Source organism: Pristiophorus japonicus, unplaced genomic scaffold, assembly GCF_044704955.1.
Source record: "Pristiophorus japonicus isolate sPriJap1 unplaced genomic scaffold, sPriJap1.hap1 HAP1_SCAFFOLD_1390, whole genome shotgun sequence".
Lineage (NCBI taxonomy): Eukaryota > Metazoa > Chordata > Chondrichthyes > Pristiophoridae > Pristiophorus > Pristiophorus japonicus.
The window spans coordinates 12,501-17,500 of record NW_027251061.1 but is presented as its reverse complement, the minus strand read 5'-3'; positions in this window follow the sequence as shown (position 1 = coordinate 17,500).

Sequence of the window (5,000 nt, the reverse complement as noted above, 5' to 3'; positions counted from 1 at the left end):
GCTGTCGGCCATACCTCGTTGGAAAGCGGCGGCGGCGCCGCAGGCGGCGGTGTCAGCCCGCTCCCGCATGGACGAGGCACGGCGTCGCTAGGCCGCTTGGCCCGCCGGGCAACCGGCATCCGCTGCAGTCTTTGGGCAGTAACATGACGACGCAACGTGGCAACTGGCGCGGGTAAAGAGCGTCCGCTGCGGCCGGACGGGTCGCACCGGAGGCCAGCGACGGCGTGCGGCCGGCTCTTTGGCCGGCGGAGGTGCAGCCGTTGGCTGGAGACCGCTTTCCGACGGCTATCTCCGCTGGTCGGCCAGCTGTGCTCGTCGGGTGCGCGGCGCGGGGAAGAGGAAGGCAAGCGGCATCGAACGCTACCACATTCCTGCGGGCCGACCCGAAGCCGAGCGCGCTGGAAGTCCGCGAAATGCAACCGGAGAAGAAAGTCTGAATGTGGCAACTGATGAACTGAAAATTGTCGGCGGCAAATGGTTAACCAAATGGGTTGAAGGTGGCAAACCATTAACCGAAAACTCTGGCAAATGGTTAACCGGCGTGTTAAGATGGTATCTTTAATAAAAGACGGAAATGACGAAGCCAACATAGCCAAACGAAGGCGGGGACGTTAGTGTGGCAGAAGGGCATGTCTTTAAGCCGTCGGGCGAATGTCCCTGCCAGTTGGAATCTTTTCGGGAAAAAGGGTGAAAAAATCGGAAAGGCCTAGCCGTCCGCCGTGGGGTGCGTTCGCTCGGGCTCGGCCAGCCGCGTCGATGGGTGCCGGAACGGTGCGGCTGCGCTCCGGGAGTGCGGAGATACGGCCTGTCAAGTTTCGTCCCGGAAGTCTGGATGGAGCAAAATCCGAAGCCGTTTGCGGGAAATTAGTTCCAGGGCTCGGCGACCGAAGTCAAATCCGTCCCGCCAACTTGACACTTGTCATTTCTGTCCTTGGGGGTTGGCGGGGTACCTGCACAGAGGTAGGAGGTGGCTGATCGAGAATTGGTGAGTTTTCCAAAGTCACGTCTCGAGCCTCCAGGTCTGCAGAGACCGACCAGGGCTGCCGCCCAACCGACTATTCACCCTTTTTGGGCGGGAATTTTTTCCATTTTTGCCCATTTTTCGGGTTTTTGGTCGGGCTTCAAAAACGGCAGCCCGAGGCCTGGCAGAGGCCGGGGCATGTCCCCGGTCGCGCCAGGCGGCACGCGCGACCCGATTAGGCCCCGAAAGGAGTCGGGAAATCGGCAGACCTGCCCGAGTTCAGCCCGGGGGAGGCGGGGGGCAGGTCGGTTCGGCTCAAATCATTAACCAAAGCCGAGACTTGGTCTCGCTGGCGCAACCGAAGTGCCAGGCTGGATAACTCATTAACCAGAAGGCGGCTGGAGGCAGGCAGGGCTGATGGCTGAGGCCGGGTGGAGGCCACCCGCGGCCGGGAAAGTCAAAAGTCCCGTTGTGTGGAAGTCTATGAGGTCAGATTCGGCCGCCTTACCGGGCCTTCGGTTGATGGTTTCCCGCTTGGGCAAGCGAGTCGGCCCGGCAAAGTGGCCACTTGCATTTTCTGGCAAGTGTCTGCGAACAACGTTAATGAGTTGAACCTCGGCAATTGTCGGAAGTCCCGATGAAGAAATGAAAATGCCCCTTTTGCGGGGATTTGGATGCTCATGGCCGGCAGCAGGTGGCCCGACGCCCCGCCAACTTGACACTTGTCATTTCTGTCCTTGGGGGTTGGCGGGGTATCTGCACAGAGGTAGGAGGTGGCAGAATCGAGACTTGGTGAGTTTTCCAAACAAACGTCTCGAGCCTCCAGGTCTGCAGAGACCGACCAGGGCTGCCGCCCAACCGACTATTCACCCTTTTTGGGCGGGAATTTATTCCCTTTTTGCCCATTTTTTCGGGTTTTTGGTCGGGCTTCAAAAGCGGCTGCCCGAGGCCTGGCAGAGGCCGGGGCATGGTCCCCGATCGCGCCAGGCGGCTCGCGCGACGCGATTAGGCCCCGAAAGGAGTCGGGAAATCGGCAGACCTGCCCGAGTTCAGCCCGGGGGAGGCGGGGGGCAGGTCGGTTCGGCTCAAATCATTAACCAAAGCCGAGACTTGGTCTCGCTGGCGCAACCGAAGTGCCAGGCTGGATAACTCATTAACCAGAAGGCGGCTGGAGGCAGGCAGGGCTGATGGCTGAGGCCGGGTGGAGGCCACCCGCGGCCGGGAAAGTCAAAAGTCCCGTTGTGTGGAAGTCTATGAGGTCAGATTCGGCCGCCTTACCGGGCCTTCGGTTGATGGTTTCCCGCTTGGGCAAGCGAGTCGGCCCGGCAAAGTGGCCACTTGCATTTTCTGGCAAGTGTCTGCGAACAACGTTAATGAGTTGAACCTCGGCAATTGTCGGAAGTCCCGATGAAGAAATGAAAATGCCCCTTTTGCGGGGATTTGGATGCTCATGGCCGGCAGCAGGTGGCCCGACGCCCCGCCAACTTGACACTTGTCATTTCTGTCCTTGGGGGTTGGCGGGGTATCTGCACAGAGGTAGGAGGTGGCAGAATCGAGACTTGGTGAGTTTTCCAAACAAACGTCTCGAGCCTCCAGGTCTGCAGAGACCGACCAGGGCTGCCGCCCAACCGACTATTCACCCTTTTTGGGCGGGAATTTATTCCCTTTTTGCCCATTTTTCGGGTTTTTGGTCGGGCTTCAAAAGCGGCTGCCCGAGGCCTGGCAGAGGCCGGGGCATGGTCCCCGATCGCGCCAGGCGGCTCGCGCGACCCGATTAGGCCCCGAAAGGAGTCGGGAAATCGGCAGACCTGCCCGAGTTCAGCCCGGGGGGGGCGGGGGGCAGGTCGGTTCGGCTCAAATCATTAACCAAAGCCGAGACTTGGTCTCGCTGGCGCAACCGAAGTGCCAGGCTGGATAACTCATTAACCAGAAGCGGCTGGAGGCAGGCAGGGGCTGATGGCTGAGGCCGGGTGGAGGCCACCCGCGGCCGGGAAAGTCAAAAGTCCCGTTGTGTGGAAGTCTATGAGGTCAGATTCGGCCGCCTTACCGGGCCTTCGGTTGATGGTTTCCCGCTTGGGCAAGCGAGTCGGCCCGGCAAAGTGGCCACTTGCATTTTCTGGCAAGTGTCTGCGAACAACGTTAATGAGTTGAACCTCGGAAATTGCCGGAAGTCCCGATGAAGAAATGAAAATGCCCCTTTTGCGGGGATTTGGATGCTCATGGCCGGCAGCAGGTGGCCCGACGCCCCGCCAACTTGACACTTGTCATTTCTGTCCTTGGGGGTTGGCGGGGTATCTGCACAGAGGTAGGAGGTGGCAGAATCGAGACTTGGTGAGTTTTCCAAACAAACGTCTCGAGCCTCCAGGTCTGCAGAGACCGACCAGGGCTGCCGCCGAACCGACTATTCACCCTTTTTGGGCGGGAATTTATTCCTTTTTGCCCATTTTTCGGGTTTTTGGTCGGGCTTCAAAAGCGGCTGCCCGAGGACTGGCAGAGGCCGGGGCATGGGCCCCGATCGCGCCAGGCGGCTCGCGCGACCCGATTAGGCCCCGAAAGGAGTCGGGAAATCGGCAGACCTGCCCGAGTTCAGCCCGCGGTGGCGGGGGGCAGGTCGGTTCGGCTCAAATCATTAACCAAAGCCGAGACTTGGTCTCGCTGGCGCAACCGAAGTGCCAGGCTGGATAACTCATTAACCAGAAGGCGGCTGGAGGCAGGCAGGGCTGATGGCTGAGGCCGGGTGGAGGCCACCCGCGGCCGGGAAAGTCAAAAGTCCCGTTGTGTGGAAGTCTATGAGGTCAGATTCGGCCGCCTTACCGGGCCTTCGGTTGATGGTTTCCCGCTTGGGCAAGCGAGTCGGCCCGGCAAAGTGGCCACTTGCATTTTCTGGCAAGTGTCTGCGAACAACGTTAATGAGTTGAACCTTGGAAATTGCCGGAAGTCCCGATGAAGAAATGAAAATGCCCCTTTTGCGGGGATTTGGATGCTCATGGCCGGCAGCAGGTGGCCCGACGCCCCGCCAACTTGACACTTGTCATTTCTGTCCTTGGGGGTTGGCGGGGTATCTGCACAGAGGTAGGAGGTGGCAGAATCGAGACTTGGTGAGTTTTCCAAACAAACGTCTCGAGCCTCCAGGTCTGCAGAGACCGACCAGGGCTGCCGCCCAACCGACTATTCACCCTTTATGGGCGGGAATTTATTCCCTTTTTGCCCATTTTTCGGGTTTTTGGTCGGGCTTCAAAAGCGGCTGCCCGAGGACTGGCAGAGGCCGGGGCATGGGCCCCGATCGCGCCAGGCGGCTCGCGCGACCCGATTAGGCCCCGAAAGGAGTCGGGAAATCGGCAGACCTGCCCGAGTTCAGCCCGCGGTGGCGGGGGGCAGGTCGGTTCGGCTCAAATCATTAACCAAAGCCGAGACTTGGTCTCGCTGGCGCAACCGAAGTGCCAGGCTGGATAACTCATTAACCAGAAGGCGGCTAGAGGCAGGCAGGGCTGATGGCTGAGGCCGGGTGGAGGCCACCCGCGGCCGGGAAAGTCAAAAGTCCCGTTGTGTGGAAGTCTATGAGGTCAGATTCGGCCGGCTTACCGGGCCTTCGGTTGATGGTTTCCCGCTTGGGCAAGCGAGTCGGCCCGGCAAAGTGGCCACTTGCATTTTCTGGCAAGTGTCTGCGAACAACGTTAATGAGTTGAACCTTGGAAATTGCCGGAAGTCCCGATGAAGAAATGAAAATGCCCCTTTTGCGGGGATTTGGATGCTCATGGCCGGCAGCAGGTGGCCCGACGCCCCGCCAACTTGACACTTGTCATTTCTGTCCTTGGGGGTTGGCGGGGTGCCCGGAGATTTTCGGGAACACGATTTTCAGAACATTTTTACGACAGCGGGTACACTTTGAAAGCGCCCGAAAAGTGATGCTTTGCTGAAAGGTGCTCAATCTCAGGAAAGAGACCTTTTGAAAAGAGCACTTGGAAAGTCACAAAATGAACGGTGTGCGAGACTTGGAACAATTTTGACAAAGTCTTTTGTTGTACTTTTCAAACTCTTT